Raw genomic sequence first — 12827 nt, forward strand, 5'->3', positions numbered from 1 at the left:
CCGGCTTCCTACAAATGCTAGTCGACAGGGAATGACACTGGTGACAGAGAGCAGAGTCTATATGGCATTTGATCCATGCCTTTTGGCTGAGGCTTTTCCATTTAGATACCAATTATATACACTGAGAAAGCACTGGTGCAGTCATTATGCAAAGATTGTTGCCTCTTTTCTTTCTTTTTCTTTTGCTTCGGTACTCAAGCTGAACTGCTGTAGCTGCTTCTCAAGGTCCAGCCCATACAGCCCCGCGGGCCATTTGGCACTTATTTGTTGCTAATACAGTACTTGTTTACTTGCCCTCAGTGGTTCATGCTGTTCCCTTACAGTCTTTTGGTGATCGCATTAAAACATGTTTGCCCCAATTTAATAATGGAACACTAAAGCTCCGGCTAGGGTGAATCCTAAACCGTCATCCTCTCCACTCTCTCCGTTTCTACCCCTTGGCCCCGTCTTTTTGTCTTTTGTTCAATCCCTCTGGAGCAGATGAGACGCTACTTCTCAACACTGAAAATGCACAGCAGGATTTGTCTCAAATCTCTTGTCTTTTCTGGGACGACTGCCACTCTTGTCTTCTCGCAGTAGTTTTCTTGTTCATTTGTGTTGTTCATCTCGGATTCAAAGCGTGCAGTGTCAGCTTGCAGTTGGTCAGAGGGAGAAGCCAACCATGCTTAACAAGTTTTCATGTGATTGTAGAAACTGTTGATGAGGACGGTATAATTTCTGATCAGTTGTCTTTTTGTTAACTTTTACATTGTGTATCCCTCTAAGCAGCTTCTATAGTACAGGTAGCGGGTTTTTTTCTCCATTATTCCGCGAGTGATCTATTCAACTCCACTATCAACTTATCCTGGAAGCGGTAAGCATCAGCAGGTTTTTCGAGCAGAGTCCTCGTTTCTCGTCCTTGCCGACGGCTGGAGCAGCCATGCGGCGCGACCCCGGCACTTGCTGTCAGTGCAAAGTGGATCCCACTCTGTCCTGCTGATGGAACAAAGCACTACTGGAGGGGATTTTGCTCTGGTTCACTTCAACTCCCCAACTGCACTGTGCTATTACTATAGGAAGACACATGCTCACACACACACACACACACACACACACACACACACACACACACACATAAAGAAAGCACAGATTGAACAGATTTGCACTCACTAACACACACACACACACACACACACACTTCTACCAGTGTCAGTGGAATTTCCAAAGCAATTATCTTTGACCGAATCAATTTCTGGGCATGGAAATGGAAAAGCAAGGGGTGTGTCTCTGTGTCTACAGTGTGGAGGAGCTGTGGTGTTCGGAGTGACCTGTGAACAAATTATATCCAATGAGTTATGTAAATCAACACAAAGTAATAGAAGGGTCGGCAGTGAGTAATGCTCACACAACGCCCTCACAATGAGATGATATGAATATATTCATAGGACAACAAACAGCGAAGGAGAGTCAGAGGCGGGTACGTTGCCATAGCTGTGAAGGCCGGCTCATTTGTACCGATGAGACGCAAGGCTGATTTCTGAATTCCCAACCCTGTGTTTATTCCGGGGAGATGCACTGCGCTCCTGAGTTGGCAGCTCTGGCAGATATTGTAAAAGAGGTGTGCAGCCTGAGTTGAAGGCTGGCCAAGCAGATAATCTATTGGTGCTTCATCATGAGAATGTTTGTCTTTTATTTTTTCTCCATTTTCCTCCACTTTTCCATCCATTATGTCAGTGCGATATGGATGTATAGGGTGGGGCTGGAGCCGAGAAATTCACCTCCCATCCACAGCCTGTCAGTGGAGCAGAACACCGGCTTTATCTCTAAAAAACTCTATGAAAAAAGACTAACAAGAGGGCTGTGTAATATGATGCAGTATCATTATCAGGAAATGTATTATGATAACATTAGTTTTTTGTATATTAATAATAAGACCAAACTCTTAATAAGTTAACTCCTACATATTTCTTTTATTAATTTTGACAACACAATTTGTACAAAATATAAAATGTAAGATCATATCACATGATCATAACATAATTTCATTCAAAATGTTTAAACAATTAACTGAACATAGCCTGTAGTGATGTTATTTTAGGCTTTAAGTCTTTTTGTTTGTGGATCTAAATTAATTCGATACAATCTTGTGACTTATCTACTATCAAAATGTTGGAGTAACCTAATATATTGATGGTTTTCCTTTTCTTCGATAATGGCTAATTTAACAGTGATACAAAAAAATTAAAACATTATACCTCAGATTATTGTACCCAAAAGAAGAAGATTTCCATTGAGTAAATGTCCCTCATAGTGTTTCATAACAGAAGAATACATTTTTTCACCAAAATACTTTTGACATTTTTTATTAGTTTCCCAGTCCATTAAAAGTGTCATTGCACAAATAGGGCTCTAAATACTTTGGAACGCCATTGTTCTTCGGGCCCTGTGAGGTCCACTCAGTGTTTAACTTTAATAGATTTGAACTGATGATTCATGATATTTTTTCTATAGAATGTTCAGCTGATATTATGTGATCCAGTTCCATTAGTGCTAACCCATAGCTCCACTCACCATCTAATTTCTATTTTGAGGTTTTAATAATAGCATTGCTGAAACAGCCCACCTGTTATTTCCAGATTGCTATAGTCATCTAGCCTGGCATTCCCAGACCTGCCACTAGGCGCTGGCAAATTAAATTTGCTGCGCGTGTTGGTCTGGACACGCTCCGTTGAAGCTTTATCAAGAAAGCCAGAAATCTGGCTGGTGGTTTCAATTGGTTCTATCTAATATGGGCGCGCCAGAGCCCTTTTTATATGGTGCTCTGGGGAGGACGTAACCGGATGACGACAGTGACGTGCATGCGACGTCGAAGCCGTGATAGTAAACATCAAATATAGCTGCGGATATGTTGTGTGAGTTTGAGACTGCTTTGGCCTCGACCCTTAACGATTTGGAAGACGGCACTCAAATCTTTCATTAGCAAGTAAGTGGAATGTTCTATTTTGCCGACCGACAACGGCAAACGTTTAATTTAACAGTTTAACAGCTGTTCGCTAAACGAAAGGGGCTTACGTCGCCTTGTGCATCGCTCTGATTGGTTGTAGTGCTATCCAACTGCGTGCAGTGGCATTTGAAATGCACGAGTAGGAGCCGCCCCTTGAGTTGGAAATTACTATTGATCATGGCCAGACCCTCTATCGTTCAAGATATCAGGGTCTGGATTTCCAGGCTAATAGTCATCATCATGCTGCACTTGATTCTGAAACAGGAACATTTATTTACTCACAGTAGCTGGTGGTTTCTTTCATTTCATTTTCATTCTTTCTTTCTAACTGTTGCTCAGAGACTTCTTTGTCTCTTTCTGCCTTTCAGTTATCAGTCTGAATGTACAGCATTTTGTTTTGCTCGAAACATTTATTTTCTTACAAACCCTTCATAGAAAATAACATCAATTCAAAAGAGACTTTCTACATCCTAAAAGCCTCAAAGACATGTATGGAGCATTCCTCCCTGACATCTGACTGTCCCAAACTATGTTTTTGTGATGGATGATTCCAAACTTTTGAAAGAAACATAAACTAAATCTAAAACTAAGGGCAGGAGGATCATTACCCTGCTATGATCATAACTGCTGTCATATCTTCAACGGATCATATAATATATATTACACATAAGAATAGCACACTACTCCATTTGGGTGACATCTTTGGTGTGATCATTTGTTTTCTTTATCAAGTAATCTATAGTATTCTAATTAAATGACTAGAGTAAAATGAATTAATTGCTTGAGGCACACATGGTTAACCAAACAAATTAAGTCAGCCCCAAACTGCCCCCTCTTCTTCAAATTTCTTCGACCACACAAACACACATGCAAACACACACACACACACACTGTCTTTCTCCCTCTTACTTCCCTGCAGATACCTATTAGCTCCATGTCAAAAGGGTTCATTAATTGAGATCCACATGTCTTTACCGTAAGATTCCATAATGTCAGCCTGTATTAGAAAATGATTGGCACTGTTCACAGCCCTGTGTGTCCGTCAGTCTAAACCAACTCATCATCACCTGAATGCCAAAGCTACTTATACCCAAGGCCAGCAGCATAAAGGAAGAGGTGTGGTGGGCTTTTGTGGATAATGGAGATGAGGAAAACCAAGAAAAGTTATTACACGCTTCTCTTTCCCTAACAAATTGCCGTGTCCTTGGTGGCACGATGCCATTTGTCTCTTTGACCATGAAAGTGCTTCTTCAGCAGAAATACCCAGGATATGACAAATGGTGAATGCACTTCTGGCAGTTGCTGCAGAAGCAAACATTTTTGAAGTCTCATTTATTAACACTCAATTTCTAATAGCATTTGTCAAATGTGGGAAGGCGATGAATAGTTGGGGTTAATGTAGTTTGTGTCTGACATTTTTTTAGAGAAGTTTTAATGTTAGGGTTAGGTTTAGGAAGTAAGTTTATGAATGGATTAACAATAAACCAAATAAGCCATGTTTTTGTTTAGTTCATTCTGAAATGTGAAACTTCTGTGGAGCGTCTTGGGATATTAATTCCTCTTATTGCTTGAATTAAAATGTGGCTGGTTACTGACTCAGACTCTAGAAGTCAAATGTGTCCTTTCTTCATTGTCGACATCCCACTTTATGTGCTTGGATGAAGAAGAAAAATCCCAATCCAATTTAAATTTAGGCTGCAATAACATGAAAAAGGGAATATGGCAACAGGTTTAAATTCTATCTTGAGGCTGTGTGTCTTTGGCCAAATGCTACCAGACAAGTGGCTTCTCAAGCGTGAAACATTATTCACATATTTAAATATGTGAATGCAAATGGAAACGCCAGTCGTGGGCTCTGCAAATCCTCAGCCCTGCTGACATGCGCTGCATCCAAGTCTGTGTTGAGGTAATAACCCTGAGTTGCCCGACTGAAGGGGGAACACTAATCAAAGAAGACAGCTTCCTCCTGAGTCTTCTGCTTTAGCGCCTCTGTTTCAATGTTTGACACAGCAGGTCTCACCTACGCTGCGTTTGACTTTGCTGATGACACATTTTAGAACACAGCGTCGCGTGGAATTGACATTCCTCGAGCGTTCCCATTCGTGCTCTTGTGTCAAGTCTGTTCTAATAAGCAAAGTCTTTGTTTCCTCAGTTGTTAAAGGAGCAGAGACAAACTTTAGTAAGTAAAGTACAAATGGCCTAATAGCTGCAATTGCTTCTCAGTCCGCTAGTGTGTGTAGAATACTTAATTTACCCAACAGTTAAACAAGTGAATTCTGCTTTCAGTAAGTCAAGTAAACGTAGTTCAGTCAAAGTTGTGTAAGCAATGTCATTGCACTTAATGTGTCAATCTGAGGCTCTTGACTGTTCTTGACAAAAGCCTATTAAGATGACCATCGGGGCTGTGAATGGGGAAAGAAAAATAAGAAAAGAGTAGGAAACAAATGCACCTCAAAAATATTCTATGGCAAATAAATACCCTCCACTGTTTACACTGAGTTTATCAATTATTGTTCACATAGCCACCACCATTTGTCAAGCCTGAATAATGCAATTCAGCTTCCCCCTCGTCCTGTTTATTTTGCCGGGGGATGGCTTGTTTATTCTCTATACAGCCAGGCAGAATTTTCTGAGATGGTATTGGCAGGGACCTCACTCTTAAATCCAACTCCTCTGGCTCTCTGGCTCTCTGTATGATTTCCTGGTATTATTTCTGTCAACGAAACAGATTGAAAGCTACTGCTTTGTTAACATTTTGACGAAGTACAGCCTATGGTGATTGGAGCTGGCAGTGACCCAAACCCCATTCTACAAGTCCTTATTGATCACCTGGAGCCAGTCAATATTACCCTGCCCTAGTGACTGGATACTGCTGAACATGTTGTTGAAGCAGCATTGTGTGGAGATGGTCCAGTTGATACAGGCTAGGGGAGCAATTCATTTGATTTCCCATTAGGTTACTTTGATTGCTTTTTGAGCCATTTGAAATAATTTTAACATGCTTTATTGTTTGCTCCATTGACAGACTAATTTGTTTTCAGTAATCCACACTGAGTCCCTGTGCATATTTGTATGCAATGGTCATTTTAGCCTCAGTAGTCCCTTCCCTCTCCTACATGGTGCTCTGCATAACAGAGGGATAGTATGTTTTATTCAAGGATTAGCACAGCTGTTTATGTGTTGTCTATCAGTAAAAAAATAATAAGATATTAAAAATGATGGCATTCTTTGTAGGGTTAGAGCTGTTTTCTACATACAATTCCACCGAAATAGGGAAATTAAGTCAGGTCGATTGGAGAGCATAAAGATGGCCATGACCGTTTCTATGTCAATCTATGTTCACCTTATATTGGACTGGCAACCAATCCAATATATTCATGCCTTCTGGCAAGTTTCTTATAAAAAAAATGTCACTGCCAATAAGAAGAAATTAAAATTATTTAATGTATGTGGTTTTCTTAAACCACAGGCATTCAAATTTGGAACACCTGATCATCCTCTGTTCAAGGCTGGAGACGGAAGCTCTGTGTTCCGCTACACAAAAAGAGATCTCCACTCCACCCCACTGTGGAACCATTTGAACAGACCAGCCTGAGGCCACAGCTGAGCTGAGCTGAGCAGAAAATAGCCTAATCCTTTTGGCAACTCCAAAGAACGGACCCTATTCAGATCCTCTCAAAACAGATATAAACCAACAAAGGAATCCCAAGAGACAGACTCTCCAGTTAAACCAAGCATGATTTAGACATCAGACACACTTGGTGATGCATATTTCAACACAAATGCTCTATAAAACGCAACATAAACACTGCTTGAATTTGTATGTGTGGTTATATTTGCCCACCATCTGCCCACAAAGTACTGTACAAGGGAGTATGCCATGTTAGCATGAAGAAACAATGTAGTTTTCTGAGTTGTAATACTGACATACCTTTGTGACTTCCTTTGAATCATTTAGGTCCACCCGTTTAGCTTAAACTAAAGGGACCCTTCACCGATTTGAGAGGTGTTTTTGGTGAATTTCTAGTTCTGCGTTATAAGTTTAATGCATGTAGTTCCATTAAAAGCGTATTCATATCTGACGTGAGCAACCTCTGCACCTATGGATTAACTACATTTAGACTAGAACTGGAACTGTGAAAGGGTCAGCATGGGTCACTTGCATTTAATCCTTCAAGTTTGTGACACCACACCGGTAGTGATTGTTTAGGGTAAAGGCAAAATTACATATGAGAACAATGACTACATTATTTGCTGTTTTTCAGAAATCCAGCCACAGTAAATTCAAAAGTTAATTTAGTTTGTCTGCTTTGAAACCATCTTAAATTGGTGGAGCTTGTAGTATCGTGGTTAGAGTGTCTTCCTAGAGGCTCAGTCCTTATTGCAACAGGCCTGGTTAAAATCCGACTTGTCAGTTCTTTGCCCCATTTCAACTCTGTCTCTCTAAACTGTCTTATAAAAGCAAAAACAATAAAAATAAATCATCTTAAATCAGGTCATAAGTCAAGACAAGCTTTCCGAGTCACTCATATCACAAATACTTAATTAAGAATGTAAACAACACAGTTTAAGAATATAATTAAACCATGACACAGCTTTATCAAATGCTGCACATCCGTCAATTGCTGCCATCAGCTGGAAAAATTGAACACTGAGCAGAAATCTAGACCTACACCACAAGCTTCCGTTCACCCATTGTATCAACTTTATATCCAGCTTTGGAAACAATTCACCTGCTTAATATACTGTATAAGGCACAATTGTACCTCTACCAACTGCTAACTATACAATCCCAAGGTGTCTTATAGTGATAACAAAAAAACACGAAAGCCAGTTTATATCATTTTTGGGACAAAATCACAGAATCAGTGATGAGCATTTAATGATTGTTGCTGTTTATTTATTGTTACCCCTGCTTATTATGAAAGAAGTTGGAGAGTTTTACTTTAGGGCAAAGGTTAAGCTGAAGGTTAAACTCAGCTTAGCTGCTTGAGAATGCTTGTTGTCAAAATCACATTTTGTCAAAATCAGTGAATATCTCCTCATGATCTGCTGCCTGTTAGTACTGTTAATACACAGCATAGGCTCTGTAAACGGGCATGTTGAACACAGTACGGACAGGTAGCTTAGCGTCTTGCGGATTCTTCGAAAATATTAACAGATTTTGACAAAGTGATTTTGACAACAAATGTTCTCAATTGGATGAGAGTGTGGGCGACATGTTAGTGTCACCTTCAAAGCATGGTTCAGTTTTTGCTATATTGGACTCAATGCAATGCTGAACTGTGAGCGTATAAATGCTGGATGCGTCTGCACATCTTACATAAATAGCCTGTGCTACACAGTACATTGGCTCTGAATGGGCTGTGGTTACAATGCATTATGCCCAGAGAGATTGTGTCGGGTGACATGTCTACATTCTCCAGTAAATGGCAGGGCAATGACTGGACCAAATATGGTACCTTGTCCTGAGGAGGAGAGATAAAAGCTTTACTTCACTCTGTCCCATTGCTCTTTCTGATAAGATAAGGCAGGTCACATTGGCGGTGTGAATAGAGAGTCTCTAGTTCAGCAGCCTTTTATCGACACTTTGCTTAAGCTTTGTTGGCTTTTTTCTCCACAGCTTTTCTTTTGAACAAAGAATGTAGCTTATGCCATCTTCTGGCTCACATGCTAATGATGCATTTTGTTACTTGTTTTTATCTTCTCAGTCTCCAGTTAAGCCTGAGCTCGTGGGGAAGCAGTGTCTGTGTCGGACACCTCTACCTATCTCTTTTGAACAGATAGAGAATGGGGGCATTCAGTGAAGTGTCTTGGAAATAATTTAATTTCAAGGATAGTTGAAAGATAAAATTGTGGACTCATCTGTCCGCTTTAGCACATCTGATCCTCCTATATTAGGGCTGTTTGGCCTTTTTAACTGTATTAAACCCAGGCCAATCGGTCATTTGCACACACAAGCACACACACACACATGTACTACACACGTGCACATGCAAATAGTATTCAAAACAGCTGCATCTTCTGCCGCGTGTTCCGCCTCGCTACAAATGTCGTCCCAGGCCTCTGGCTCTGTGTTCTCTCTGGCCAGCCTGGCAGATTCCCCTGACTGACCTTCCACAGCTCCATGGTCTGAGGATATGTGCTATCTGGGGCACAAAAGCCTTTTTTATGGTGCTGTAGATGAAACATTAATGCCTCGTACTCCACCGAGTACAGGGGGCTCAGGTCGGAGCGGCTCAGAGCGGGACAGCTCACTTTTAAGAATCTCAGTGGTGTTTCCACCGCCGATCCTATACCGTTACTGGTAGGGCGGGGTTTAGGCTGGACTGTGATAGCCGGCGCCAGAATATGGGCCGAACTATCGGGCTATGGAACAGCTAAGCCAGCGGTCTCTCATTTTTGCTTGGTCAAACCAGCCTCTTCTTTATTTTTTCCCTTTATTAACTGTACTTGCAGATGGTTGCAGCCAAAGTATGAACTTTCAATTGAATTTTACAAATTACTGACCATAATAAGGCAATTTATTACACACACAAAAATTCAGTATTGTTTTATTTCAAAAAGCAAGGCTGGGAGCCAAGTTTTCATTTGTTTGTTTGTTTTTAAGCAAAAAGCATTGATAGTTTGCAGCTGAAGCTGCATTATGCAATGCAATTAAACTGCATGCATCTGAAGACTTTTTTGTTTCCATTTTAACCTGCAATTTCCATTTTATTTGCTTCTTTTATTTGCTTTTAAATGTTTTTTTTTTTTTTTTTTTCATTTTATTTGCTTCTTTTATTTGCTTTTAAATGTTTTATAATGTGTTTTATGTATTCTAATCTTGCCCCTGTAAAGCACTTTGAGTGGCCTTGTGTCTGAATTGTGCTATATAAATAAACTTGCCTTGCCTTGCCTTGCCTTGCATATTTTCTGCACAGTGCAAGCATGTAGTATTTTGGGCCAAGCCATCTGTCTGAACCGCGGTGTTGGCTGTGTTTGTTATTGGCAAGTGTGGATGGTTACCAGCTCTCTGGCTCGTGTAATAAAGGAAGGTGAAATAATATGTTTCCATTAGAAGTGAGGGTTTTCCTTTGTGTTTTCTCATCTGTGAAAACTAAAAACATTGAAGAAGAACATGCAAATTAAATTTTTAAATTTGCCTTTTTGTTCATTTTTTATTTTAAGCAGATTTGTTCAAATATGAAAATGCAGTATGTGGTAAATGCACTGATGCACCGCTAAATGAATGTAATTGTACAGATCAACACCCTGTATATTAGTACAGTAAAGAATATAACTTACATTCTGCTCACTGGCACAAAAGCAATTGGTCTTGTAGCAAAGTTTATTTGTTCTGTGTTTTTTCCTGGCTTGAAATGACTAACAGTCACCACTCAGCACCCACTCTAGCTGCGTTTCAGCACACAATAACATGATTGATTTGTGTGGACGAGCTTGTCCAGCCAGTCAACCAATCATTGTCAGGCGTGCACTGTTAAGCTCAAATGAAATGAGTGGGCAGGTCCGTTCCTCTTTTCCTGCTCTGATTAAACTCACTAAAAGGTCCACTTGCCACTTAACATGCAGACAGAGAGGTCCAGCTGTACAGAGATCAACATATGTGGAATATGAATGACTGTCACTGTGGACTCTGTATGCCTCAAGCTTCTTTAATGCGTCATTATCATTATGTCGCATTTTTCTCAAAAATTGCCACTGGCCACTAACTTTAAAAAAAAGTCCAGATTTTACTCCTAAGTTAAAAAATAGATGTCGAGGGAGCCGTCAACTCTCCATCAACTGCTTTCATTTAGAAAATATGATAATTAGCAGTAAAGCAATGCAGTTTAAAGATATTTTTGGGGGCATTTTTATGCTTTATTTGATAGTGCAGAGAGACAGAGGTGAAATGGGGCAGAGAGGGGAGTGACATGCAGAGAACGACCGCGGGTGGGAATCGAACCCGGGTCTGCTGCTGGGCCTGGCCCGGGAGGGGGACGCCTTACCAACTGAGCTATCATTTAATAGCAATGATAACATTTTAATTGAATTTGATGTTACAACCCTCCATTTGTTGGGCTGAGGTCCTCGCGTAAGGCATGTCTCTCAATGGGGAAATAACGAGCATGCCAGGCTAGTTGATTACTTTGCTTAAAGATCACTTGAATGCTTGTAGTTGTTGGCAGCCAGGGTCGTGTAACAAATGATTTTTCGGGAGGCAAGGCTCAGCTGCAACATTGTTCCTTTTTCCACACAGTTGTTTTTTTGCTCTGTGTTTCTTGTTTGACTGTGAAAATCCTGAGCTCGTAAAATAAAATAAAAAAAATAAAAAACGACAGTCAGAAGAAAAATTGAAAAGAAAGCGGCAGTGATCCTCCATTTTTAAAATGAGCCTACGTGAGAATAAGCGGGTGGGTAATATATCACAGAGATACACCGAGTCTAATCAGGATCCCAGCTGGAGGCGTAGCCGTGCTCTGACCCTGTGAAATGACTTTGTCCTCTGACTCATCATCAGGGAGGTTGGAAGATCAAAGAGAAAGTCATTTTTGGCTCCCCCGAAACAATACCGTATAGATGTAATTGGCATTGTTCTGATGATGTTGGCACAGCCCTTACCACCCAGACACGTTTGGGAAAGTGTACAGCTCCTAATAAGATGTCTGCAATGGGATGAGGAGATAATCTCATGGCCTGTGTTAAATACCAAAATGCTCATTTTGCTCCATCCATTCGCAGTCTGATCACACTGCTTCAATCCCAGACGCCCATGTAACAATGTTTTATTCATTATTTTTCTGCCTGTGATGATGCAAAGCTGTAAATGATTCAATGCAGACATTTCATTGTCTGTTATAAGATTGGATCTGTAGGTGATGAAGCACGTTTTTATGTGTGTTGAAGTGTTTTTGTTCGCGGAGTGTTTATGTATTTGACATCTCTGCACTGCTCTGCGGGGAGCCTGTCTGTTTTCTGAGACAGAAAAGACCAGTACAAGGTATTAATGAGGAACTCGGTGAATAATTCATGTACATCGTCGATAGCATATCTCATTTGAATGGCCTGTGGGCATTGAATGTCAAAGTAAAGTTAGTTTTAGACAGGCCTTTGTATTTGTCCTCAGGTTTCGCCTCAGTCATCTTTGATTGGAGGAGCCTTTGTCCTTTAACTTTAGCTTGTAGGACAGGTGAAAAATACATTGAGTAGAAGGGCTCTCTGAAGAAACAGTGTTTTTACAAAGGGGGATTGTGGAAGTACTGCATATTAATCATTCCATACACTGCTGAGTTCTCGGTACACATGGAAGTTGAAACACTCAAAGCTTTAGGGAATATGCATACTGTGTGGGTGTGTTTGGTCAGATTTAATTGACAGTCCTGGCAAAGAACCCCACAACTGTTGTCAAGTCTTGATACATGTCTAGACTTTGGCAGGAAATAATTTGTTTCTGTTGGAAGCTATTGCTCATTATAAGAAGCTTATTAAATAAAACCTGTGTTGCTCTACAAACTTTAACACTCCACATGACGATTTGTCCTTTTAGGATTGTGGTGGAGTATTTCTGATTCTTCTTATACTTCTAATTGCTCGTCATGTTTACCATGAAAGGTTGTTGCTCTCTGTGTTGCGATAAGTCTTGGACTCCAACACAAGTCTGATGCAGTTACTAAAGGATCATTGGGTTTATGTTTCTCTTTTGACTGTGGAGTATTATTAGCAACACTTCAGCTACAGTATTGTCCTAAGTAGATAACTCCGACTTGTTATCTACTGACTGTATTGAGTTGAGTTATTGTACTACCCCTGCATGATGTGTACATCTTTATCTTCTCGGTTTCTCCTGTGTGACCTTGTCTTT

General features: G+C 40.4%; 1 protein-coding gene across 2 annotated transcripts in view; it reads left to right on the top strand.

The window, feature by feature from the left end:
• furinb (furin (paired basic amino acid cleaving enzyme) b) overlaps positions 1-12827 on the top strand; it is an 82051-nt gene that overhangs the window by 50107 nt on the left and 19117 nt on the right. The window lies entirely within an intron of this gene.

Source organism: Ammodytes marinus (assembly GCF_949987685.1).
Source record: "Ammodytes marinus genome assembly, chromosome: 5".
In the NCBI taxonomy this organism is placed as follows: Eukaryota; Metazoa; Chordata; class Actinopteri; order Uranoscopiformes; family Ammodytidae; genus Ammodytes; species Ammodytes marinus.